The sequence below is a fragment of the Panthera pardus genome, unplaced genomic scaffold (genome assembly GCF_024362965.1).
Source record: "Panthera pardus isolate Hobbes unplaced genomic scaffold, ASM2436296v1 HiC_scaffold_21, whole genome shotgun sequence".
Lineage (NCBI taxonomy): Eukaryota > Metazoa > Chordata > Mammalia > Carnivora > Felidae > Panthera > Panthera pardus.
In genome coordinates, this window is record NW_026526777.1 from 11,073,867 (window position 1) to 11,085,943 (window position 12,077).

At 40.5% G+C, this 12,077-nt stretch overlaps 1 non-coding gene across 1 annotated transcript; it reads right to left on the bottom strand.

The window, feature by feature from the left end:
- Nucleotides 1–8,634: 8,634 nt before the first annotated feature.
- On the bottom strand, nucleotides 8,635–8,737 carry LOC128778968 (U6 spliceosomal RNA). The gene has a single exon (XR_008424821.1). It is a non-coding gene; the product is annotated as a U6 spliceosomal RNA (small nuclear RNA).
- Nucleotides 8,738–12,077: the final 3,340 nt, after the last annotated feature.

The window sequence follows — 12,077 nt, forward strand, 5'->3', positions numbered from 1 at the left end:
CTTTTCTTTAGCCAAATAACTCAGTCACACAAAAAGACTGTTACGTTTAAAACAAACAAAAAAATCCTGTATATACCCATCACCCAGCTTGAGATATAAATGTTACCAAGAGACGGAGCTCTGTGAATGCCCCTCCCTAATCACATCTCTCCTTCCTCCCCCTAGAGTTAACCCCTCTCCTAAAAGCACAGCTCAGACTTTTCACTTTTTAAAACTATATCCTAAAGAAATGAACAAAAATGTTAGCCATCAGAAAGATGTCACGAGGCGGTTCATTTGAATGGTGATTGGGATTTGGATTGGCAAAGAGAAGGGGCTTTGCGGCCGTGAGAAAGCGTGACCAAGGACCAGAAGGCTGGGTTAGGAGAAGGACACCTGGGACAAGTCTTGCCTGGAAGAGAGGAGACATACTGGCGAATGCTCAGAATAAGATGTCATCATTACAAAGTCAGATCATAAATGGCCTTGCTCAAGGCAATGTGATAGGGAAGCAATGACAGAGCAAAGTGAGGTAGTCATGCATAAGTCATGCTTTTCAGACTTCACCAGTGAATCATTCTTGTTTAGCATTGTGCAGAGGACCTTGCCCAGGGCCTGCTACATAGAAGATGTTCAACAAATGTTTGTTCAATGAAAAATCACTCAATAAACTACTAGAAAGCCTGTGTGCCCTCTGTCTCATTAGAATTGCCAGATGTGTGTGTGTGTGCGCATGTGTGTGTATGTGAGAGAGAGAGAGACAGAGAGAGAGAGAGAGGAGAATGGAGCAGAGCACAGAAGACTGGTATTATTGAACACGAGAAACTTTACTGAGCAGTCAAAGAGGTTTGCTTAGAGGCAGATGCAGTAAACCTGGACCAGTTCACAGAGAACATCAGCACATCCCAAGTAAAATCCGAAAGAGATGAATCTTTGTTCCACAGGTGAAAATCACTTGAGAACCCTTGGTGTCACATTGGTGACAGCCATTCAGCTCCAAGAACCAGGCTTCTTTGCTCCCTAGAAGAGGGGATGTCGCCGTTCCCCCAAGGGACTCCAGGCCCAGAGAGTTGCAGTCTTATGATTGCTCGTACTTTCCTTAATGTCATATTCCATCATCAAATGTTCTAGCAGGAGCTCTCACCAGTACCCAACCTTCATGCCTTTTCATTGTTTATGGGCTAATGTCCAAAATTACTGACATGGCACGCAGGGAAGGATTTTTATACTTTGGCCCGTATTTACTTGTCCGGTCTCATCGTCCGCCATTAAATTTATGCTATGCCAGGGTTCTTTGCTCTTCCCCAAGCAGGCTGGATGCTTTCCTCCCTCCAGATATCTGTACGTGTGATTTTCTCTAGCAAATATGTCCCCCACTTCCTTTACCATCTACAGCAATCCTACATTCTTCCTAAGGTACAAACCAGATGGCACACCCTCTATGTCATCCTCCCACTCTTCCTCAGAGTTAAATTAATTTCTCCCTCCTCTGGGTACATGTTTCTATTACAGCATATATCCCATTGCATGGTAATTATGGGTCCATTTATCTTCACAGCTAGACTATAAATTCCTCAAGAGCAGAGACTTTATCCCCGAAACACCGGGGCCATCAGCACAAACCACTATACACTGATTTCTAATTAAATATCTTAATGGTATTTAATTATATGGTTAATTATAGATTTTATATAGATAGCCTCAGTTCTAGGGCAGTATTGAAGTTGAGACATACACCCGGGGTAACTTTTTACCCTCTTGACCAGCCTTCAGTCTACCCCAAGAACAACACCTTGTTGATGGTCACGGCTTTGGAAAAACGCTTGCAGAGCCTGGGCGGGGATGCACCTGTGCATTCGTGTCAGAAAGTTAATGCGCAGATGGCACCAGCTCCATGGCAGAGTTGAGGCTGCCCTCTCCCTGAGTCATTACGGGAGAAGGAAATTCTGTTCCACGGTATTCATGATTCAGTTCTATAGAGCCACAATTCTGAGCCTTCACGAAGACCTGACATTTGGTTATGATCAAACAAATGCCAACAAACTACACAGTGCAATTGTTCACCAAATGCAATACTGAAGCGACGATTTTTAAACGACTCATCCGTACGTGATGCCGGACGACTTGTGTTGTGCATCTCCCCCCCTCTGGACAGATCTACATATCCGGTTTCTGAGGCTCTAGATGTGGCGACAAACTCTTAATTTTTTGTAAGGGCAAACTTTTTCAATTACAAACACGTAAGATCTCCCTGGAAGCAATTGGATAAAGAGCTAGTCTCCCTTTATATGCAGGGGATGCATTCCAAGACCCCCCAGGGGATACTTGAAACCATGGATAGTACTGAACCTTACATATAGTATGTGTTTTTCCTACACACATGTACCTACGATAAGGTTTAATTTACAGATTAGGCACGGTGAAAGATGAACAACAATAATCGTACAACGGAACAGTTACAGCAGTACATTGTAATAAAAGTTATGCGAATGTGGCCCTTCCCTCGCTCAAAATATTATTGTGTTGCCCTTACCCTTTTTCTTGTGGTGACAGGGGATGATAGAATGAGATGAGATGAAGTGAGATGAAGGACGGGTAGCGTTAGGCTACCAGTGACCTTCTGTTATCACAGGCATAATCCGCCTCCCGACCGTGGCTGACCACAGGTAACGGAAACCATGGAAAGAGAAACCACAGATAAAGGGGCCATACTGTAATGGGAAGTACAAGGTGTGGAGAATACTGATCGCTTCTGATTTACCAGTGACCCCAGCGAACATAGCGGAAGGCATGAAACTCCCTTTCTAGCCTCTCCACCTTCACCTCCAGTTCTGAGCACCCCTCTACCCATCCCCACCTCCTCGCTATCTCAGCAGTAACTGAAACCTTCGAGGCCTCGCGGGCTCAGGGCTGGGACACAGGATTGCTCAGACAGATTAGTGGTTATCAACGATGAAACCTCAGCTTCTCTTTCAGTCGATTTTCACAGATGACTTCAGGAACCTAACCCGGACTCTTGGTACTTTCATTATTGGAAGATGCCTTTCCAGTTGCCAACAACAGGCTTATCAAATAACCCATTACACATAACCCATTTCTAAGGCTGCCATGTTGCATAACTCATGGTGGGGAACCACATAGGAAAATAAATCCGCATGTCTCTTGCACGGTATACAAGAGAAAGTCCTTCATAATACGACGTGAGGTAGCTGACTCCTGCGGCGCATTCCTATATGACAGACAGTTGTTCATTTCGGCGCAGTTAGCACTTCTGCCCAGGAACAGATCTTTACATTGCTAATGAGACATCTGATGCATTATTGAGGTTCCCAAAATCTCAGGAAGTCAATGACTTGTTATACAGCTAGATTTGGAGTAACCAGTTCAAGATAAATGACTCTATTTGCTATCATAGAAGATACGCATCTTCCCAGGGAGACAAAGGGTCAATTAAAAAAGAAAGGATGAAGACATCTGGGCATTTGGTTCCCTTTGGGAGCTTATTAACTTCACAAACAAACATGCCTTTTCATTTTCAATTAGCAATAATTTTGAGATAGATTCATCTGATAGAGGACAGCACTAATGGGTTCAGAATCGGTCCCTCTGAGTATTGCGCTCTCGGTCAAAGGTTTTCCTAGATATCAAGAGAAAGACTGTCCACAGATTTGGAAGTTACTTACCTTTATGGGAGAGGAAGAGATAGGTGGTTAAAGCTTCTCCAATCATAATTTTCATAATTGAAGTTGTCTTGCTCAACTTGGTAGGCCCATTGCTTCTTTGACAAGTCTGAAATGTCTAACAAAAAGAAGGAAGAAAAAGGAGAAGAAGGAAGTAGAGAGGAAGCAGAGAGAGAGAAAGGAAGAAAGAAAGAGAAGAGAAAAAAAATGGACCACAAATAAAAATGTTTAGCCATAAACTGCTTCGCACTTTTCATCTGGAGAATGTCATGAAATAGCAACGTTCCTCATTGTTCAGGCTTTCTCTTATTTGAAATATTTCTATGCATTCATAATTTTCTTTTTAATTCTCAGAAAGAGAATCTTGTCTTTGTGACTTACGGTGTCAAGGTCTGGTGAGTCCCGACTCATCCATCATTGGTTATAGAATAGTTGAACACTTCATTTAAAAAAAAAAAAAACACGTTCATTTATTTTTGAGAGGGAGAGACAGAGCGTGAGCTGGGGAGGGGCAGAGAGAGAGGGAGACACAGAATCTGAAGCAGGCTCCGACCTGGGGCTCAAACCCATGAACTGCAAGATCATCACCTGAGCCAAAGTCAGATGTTTAACTGACTGAGCCACCCAAGCACCCCCAGAAACAAAAATTTTTAATTTACATATATAATATATATGTTATATAATATACATGTTATATATGTATATTCTAATATGTATCTTATAAATGTATATATATATATAATATATATTTAATCTTTGCCCATTAGATGCTGAGTGTTTCCATAACTTATGTTATTCATTCCTCACTTACTAGTTGACAGAGTCAGTAAGTGACATAACAAAGATTCAAAGTGAATACTGGCTCCAACCTCGGTCCCCAATCACCAGGAGATATGACCCCTATCAATTGGTTAGTAGTCTATGCATTTTACTAACTCTGTCAACTCAACCACATTACCTAATCTCAGAGAGACCAAGTTTTGTCATATGTGACTTGTAGGTGGTAAAAGCTAGTCTATCATATTTTTATGAGGATTCCATAGGATAAAATGGAATAACATCCAACAAGTAGAGGCCACTTAGAAAACTTTAGTCCTCTTCCTTATAAATAAGACATTTGAAATTACGGAGCTTCTTACTTTGCCCCAAGCATCTCCCTCCATCTTGTTTCTCAACGGTTCTACTGAGAAAATAAATAAATAAATAAATAAATAAATAAATAAATAAATAGGAGGTTGCTCTTTATGGCTTCTGAAAACGTTCATCTCAGTTCCTTCCACAAACGTGAACTCAAAGGCATGGAGGTAGACTTTGAAGAAAGTGTGCCTCAATTGCATCGCTAAAGCAGGTGGCCCATGACTCTAACTCTTCCAAAAGCCAAGTCATTCCTAAAGTCAGGAGTTCAATCAATGGACCCTGACTCATTGGTGGGTTGTAATATTCATTTCCTGGGTTACAACCAGCATTTTCTTAAATACAGTGGAACACAAAGGAAACCAAATAGAACTTGAAATATCAGTTTATTACACACAGATAGGAAAAAGAAAGTAAGTTTTGTTTTGTGTGACTTATTTCGGTTGTCTTTCATCTGTGCACACTACTTTACCATGTAATTGTCACTTCAACTCATCGGTGGTTTCTCGGAGGTAAATGTCACAATCAAGGGGCTCTTGAGGAATTTCTTTTGTAACTGAGGCTAATATAAATTGATAATCTCATATTAACTTGGTTCAGAAGTTGCCTAAATCTTTTTAGCAGTACTGATCCACCTGCGACGGAGTTTGAGATCCAAAATTAATTTACCAAAGGATTGGAATCCAAAGGTCCTAGAGGATTGATGGCTGGTATAGTTCTTGTCTAATCCATTTAGCTACCTAAGGGTGTGTCCTCGGTCACCTTAAGTCTGAAGAACTCCACCAAAGCTTTCTCGGCCAGAAATAGCCCTACTAGTACAGAACAAGTGAAATGACACCACAAGGAAGCAATTCGTCAAATCGATAGGGTGGGACATCTCTACAGAACACAAATCTGGATATCAGCAACAAGTCTATTGCATAAAATTTACAAAGGAGAAGGAGAGGGAGAAGATGAGCTGTAGAACAAGGGAGCTTTAGGGGTAAAACAACTAACGCAAAGACAGGACCCGGCTTGGATTCTGAACAATAAAAAGGCATGTTGAGGAAATCTGGGGAAAAATAAATATGGACTGGGTATTAGATGATTTTAAGGAACTCTCATTAATTTTGTTTGGTGTGATGTTGACATAGTGATTACAATAAAAGGAGAGAGCCCTTATCAGTCAGCAGTGCATACAGAACAGAGAAAAAGACATAACATCTGTACTTGCTTTTAAACCTCTGAGTAAAGAAGATGTGTACATGTGTGAGAAGGATTAGATAATAGAAGATTGGTTGAAAGTTGAAAAGTGTGAAAGTTCAGGATAGATACGCAGAGGTTCGTTACACTATTCGCTCTACGTTCGCATTCATGTAACAATTTCCAAGATAAACAGTTAAGTGTAGTTAGCCCCAGCACAACAGAAACACCAGTGTAAAACTTCAACACTACAATTTTGTGCTGTCTTGTATAGCCATATACCAGGGGGACCCAAGACGGCATTCGCCAGGTTTTGTGCGCTGACTCTGAACGCTTTCCAAATGTGATAATCTGGTGCTCGTTATTTTTTTTTTTTAAATAAAAGATCACATGCGCTGTTAGAAGCATCAAAACTCCATTCTATTCATCTTGGGCAAAATATTCCTCCCAGTACTGCTTTTTTCCTTGAAAGAGGAGGAGGGCAGACAGAGGCTGGGGGTGAGAGGTCGGGGAGGAGAAACAACCAGTGAGTTTTCCACTTTCGGGAGAATGGCAAGATCCTTGGGGAGACAGTAAATTGAAATTAAGGCTGTTCCAGGCCGTCTACAGGATATGCCTGCAAATGTAGACATATCTAAATGGTGAAAAAGTCTGTTTGTGCCCATTCATATGAAGTGAATGCCTTGTAATGTGCTCCAGCCCCTGGGAATGGTGGCTGGATTCAGGAGCGGAGGCCGGAAGAATGGGATGGATTTGACATAAGTACTTTTAAGTGCTCTGAAGGCTGGGCTGCTCCCTGTGGTTTAATAGCAAGGTCCACTGGGAGCTACAAGGAAGGAGCCGAGTGAATCCCTACAGCTTTTCGTTTTAAGGATAACAAATCTTAAAACAGGTGTGAGCTCAGAAAGATCCTTTTACTTCTTGTTTTTAGTCTGTTGTGGCCAGCCAGCTCTCTGTGTATCATTATCATTCCACAGAGCGAGGTCTGGGGTAAGGGAAGGGAGGAGAGGTAAGAGAAGCTGAATAAACAAAAATTGCTTCGAGTGACTAATATTCATTAAGTCCACTGGTCATGCGCTATGAAATTTATTAAACTGTGGTTTCCAAGAGAATGTATTAGTGGAGCTAATGAACACAAATAAAAAAGAGGCCTACAGGAAATGACTTCCTGGGCCTGGATGAGACTGCTGAGTAATGTGACAAGAGATTATAACTTTAAAAGCTCCTATTAGAGTCTAGGAGGCTGATTATTGGAAGGGGTTGCCCTCGTGGGGGAGGGAAGATAGGAGGGAGACTAAAAGTCCGACTCCTCTGAAAAAGGGGCCTGATGCTTTGCATTTATATTCGTTAAGGAGGGAGGCTGTGTGCTGAAGGCCTCTGAACCCCTGTGCTGCCATCTGGTGGAGAAGGTACTCAAGAGGTCATAGAATACAGACGACAACCGCCATCTTTAAGACGTCAGGAATTTGAAGATTGGCTTTACTGTTTCCTGAGTAATTAACCACTGTACATACTTTGCTTTAAATACGGTACAGAGAGAGCTCATTCTGCTGTCCTATTCCATCTGGATCTTAGCAATTAACACTGTGTGGCCTTACTCGCAGTACTAGGCTAAGTTGTTACCCATCCTAAAGACGTCTGTTTTCATAACATGGTCCAGTTTCTCCAGGCAGAAACCTCGGGATTATCCTTGACTCTCCTCTTTCTCCCACACCTGTCATCCAATCCAACAGCAAATACTGTGGCCTCCCTAGTCACCGTATCCCAGGACTTCTCCTTATCCTGTCACCCTGATTTGAACTGTTGCCGTGTCTCTCCCTACATGCCTGCAAATAGCCTCCGAATGGCGGGCCTTGCCTCCAACCTTGCAGTCCGTAGGCTGTTCTCCACCAGTCACTACGTAAACCGTTAGAACCCGTTAGATCATTTCACTGCTCTGCTCAAAACCTTCCGTGGCCCGTAAGCTCACTCAGAAGAAAATTTAAAGTCATACAATGTGTTTCAGGCCCTAACCGATCCGGCCCAGCTCCCTCTAACTTCATCTCTTATGCTTTCCACTCACTCAGTCTGGTCCAACCGCACTGGCCTCCTTGCCAGTCCTCAGAAAGGCCACACATCCCTGACTCAGCTCCCTTCGCCTGGAATGCTGTTTGCTCCAGACATTGGCATGGCTCTCTGTCTCCCGTTCTCCCAGGTGTCCTGCCAAAGGTTACCCTATCCAGGAGGCCTTCCACTCCCATTCTACATAAAATAATACCTCTTCCTCTTCCTTCAGCATTTTTATTTCTTTTCTTGGACTTATTTTATTAGCAGCATTTATCACCTCCTAAAATGTTATATATTTATGTGTTTAGGTCCTTATTCTCATCTTCCCCAAATCCCCTTACAATGGAAGTTCCATGGAATTAGGGATTTGGGGGAAATATAGTATACTTAACATAATTCGGGGTTTTTTTCTTTCCTGGCACTTCAAGAGCTGGCAATGCCAACCTGCTTATAATCATTAAAGACTCTTACTACCTATAAGCTCCGGAGAGGCAGGTATCGTGTCTGACTCAGTCCCCCTCTATTGCCAGTGCTGAGGACTGAGTCTGGTAAATGGTATACATACAATAAAACTGTGTGGGGTTTTTTGGTAGGTTTATTAAGCTGTGCCTTAGAAAGTATAGAATGCTTCACAAATTTGCCTGCCGTCCTTGCTCAGGGACCATGCCAATCTTCTCTTTATCGTTCCAGTTTTAGTACATGTGCTGCTGAAGCAACCACAAGCAGCTTTTTAGTTAATAGCTTTATGTATTAAATTCACTCATTCTAAATATCTGATTCAATGATTTTCCACTCGGATTTTACGGAGTTGTACAACCAATTCCCCAATCCAGTGTTAGAATATTCCCCAAAACTCCAAAAAGCACACTCACGTCTATTTGTAGTTTATTCTCACAACACCCTCAGCCCCAGGCAACCAATGATCTGCTTCCGGGCTCTATAAATTGGCCTTTTCTGGAGATTTCATAGATATGGCATCATACATATGTAGTTATTTATGGCCTCTTTAACTCAGTATAATGTGTTTGAGGTTTATTCAAGCTGTAATGTGAATCAGTATGGTTGTTATTTCCTTGTCATTGCTAAATAGTACTGCCTTATATGGATACACCACTTTTAATCCACTCATCACTTGATGGACATTTGAATTGTTTCTACTTTTTGCTGGGAACACTCACATACATACCTTTGTATGAACAGGTTCCACCAACCCCCACCTCCCCCACCCCTGCCCGGAATAGATTTCTAGCAGGGAAATTGCTGAGTCATATAAAGTCATGTTTAACTTTCTGAAAGCCTACCAGACTGTTTTCCAAAGTGAATGTGCCATTTTATATTCCCATCAGCGACACATGACTGATTGTCAGTATCGTCTGTCCTTCACTTCATAGACATTCTAGTAGATACACACAAGAATATCATTATGGTTTTCATTTGTTTTTCTCTTACAGCCAACGGTGTTGAACATTTTTGTTTAATTCAAAGTAATTATTAGCAGTTTTAGTATCTTCATTGGTAAAATGCCTATTTGAATCTTTTACCCACTTTTATATCAGTCTGATTGCCTTCTTGTCATTGAGTCATAAGAGTTCTTTATATATTATAGATTCTGGTACTTCACTAAAACTATGACTTGCAAATATTTTCTTCCTGTCTGTGACTTATCTTTCCATTAGTTTAAAAGCGTCTGTTGTGACACAAACATTTTAAATTTGGATAAAGATTAATTTCTCATTTTTTTTACGGATCATGCTTTGGGGGTCATATTTACGAATTCTTTGCCTATTCAAGATCACAAAGATTTTCTCCAATATTTTCTTGAAGAAATGGTATACTTTGAGCCCTTATTCTTTGGTCTATAATCCCCTTTGCATGGTGTGAAGTAAAGCTCTAAATTCAGGTTTTTACAGGGAGAATCCAATTGTTCCAGCACTAGTGTTGAAAAGACCATTTTCTCCCCACTGATTGTCTTGGCATCTTCGTTGAAAATCAATCATCCTTTAATAAAATGGGTTCCTTCTGGAGTCTCAGTTCTGTGCCATGGATCTATTAAGTATTTATCCCAGCAAAATACCACACTGTTTTTGTTACTCTGATGCTATAGTAAGTTTTGAAATCAGGTAGAGGAATGCCTCCAATTTTGTTCTTGGCAAAATCTGTTTTAGCTATCTAGATCCTTTGTATTTACATATAAACTTTAAGAATTTTTTTTTCAATTTTTACAAAAATGTCTGCTGGTATTTTGATAGAGATTGTATTGATTTTATACACCAATTTGGGGTGAATTGCCATCTTAACCATACTGGATTTTTTATTATCAAATTGTTTTGCTACTTTTATTTCAAACTGTTTATTGCTGATGTATAGGAATACTTTTTGTATATATAGATATATATATATATAGATATATAGATATATATATATATATAACTCATAGATTAATTCTAGTATTTTTGTGGATTCCTGAAGACTCTCTACATTCATATCACATCAGTTTCTTGAAAAACTGTGTATTTTGCAAAACACAGAGTAGAATATTCTGGGTGGAGTGTTCTTAAATCAGAAGTTGAGTTGCTTGAATGTATAGCACAACTCTTCCATGTATGATTGATTGTGGAATTGTTCTTTCAATTTTGAAAAGTAAGGTATTGAAATTTCCAGCTACTAGTAAATCATCAATTATTTCAATTCTCGCTAGTTTTGCCTCATTTGTTTTGAGGGTCTGTTGTTAGATATGCATATATTTATAATTGTTAGATATTCTTGATATATTGGCATTTTTACCATTATAAAACGTCCCTCTCTGCCTCTAGTAGTAATTCTTGTCTTAGACTCAGTTTTGTCTAATGTTAAAATGATCACTTTAGCTCTTTCATGGTTACTATTTACCTGCTATATCATTCCCTGTCTTTTACTTTCAACCTATTTCTGTCTTTGAATCTAAAATGTATTCTTGTAGTCAGCATATAGTTGGATTTTGCTTTTTTGATCCATTCTGATAATCTCTTCCTTTTGATCAGGGCATTTAGACCTTTCACATTTAATGTAATTATTGATCTCATTGGATTTATACCTGCCATTTTGCTATTGGTTTTCTATGTTTCTTATATTTTTGGCCCTCTGCTCCTCTTTTTTCTTTTTTTTTTACTTTTTTAATGTTTATTTATTTTTTGAGAGAGCATAAGTGGGGGAGGGGCAGAGAGAGTGGGGGGACAGAGGATCCAAAGCAGGCCCTGCACTAACAGCACAGAGCCCATCGCAGGGCTCAAACTCATGAACCACAGATCATGACCCGAGCTGAAGCTGGACACTCAACATACTGAGCCACCTCTGCTACCTTCTTTACTGTTAATACCTTTAGTGTTAAAAAATATTTTTAGTGTATCATTTAAATTTCTCCCATGATTTTTATTCTAATACTATTTTATACTAGTAACCATTTTAAAGATTACAATGTACATTTTAATTTACCACAATATAATTCATAGGTCAATATGAGTCAATCTGGTAAGATATAGAAACTTCAATAAACACATTCCTTTTCTCCTCATTTGTATTATGATTGTCATATATACTGCATCTAGATATGCTCGAAAACGAACCATACTGTGTTCTACTTACGGCTTTATATAACCACAAGAGTAACTTCAGGCTACAAGAGACACAGGCCCTCTCGCTGCCTACCTTATCACTCCCACCACGCTTAGCATAGTCGTTGCCCACTATTCATAATCAAATGACACCCCTTCAACCTTGACAATAAAGCTGAATGTTTTCTTGGCCTGCCCGACTGCCAAATCCTGCAGGCAGATGGAGCTGGGCCCCTGTGTGGGGTTGAATGAGTACAGCCCTAGGCAAGGAATGACAGACTCTCACTGTTCTTGCTTGAAGTTCAGCACTGTGTCAAGCATGAAGGATCTGCTGATTGTTGCATGCTTTTGGCTGAGTTCCAGAAGTAGTTGCTCCTATCAGGTTTGCCCAGCTTCATAGTTGCCTTTGGAGAGAGGGTCTGCTGACCACCCTCACATACCCGTGTATGTGACTTCTGTAACCCCA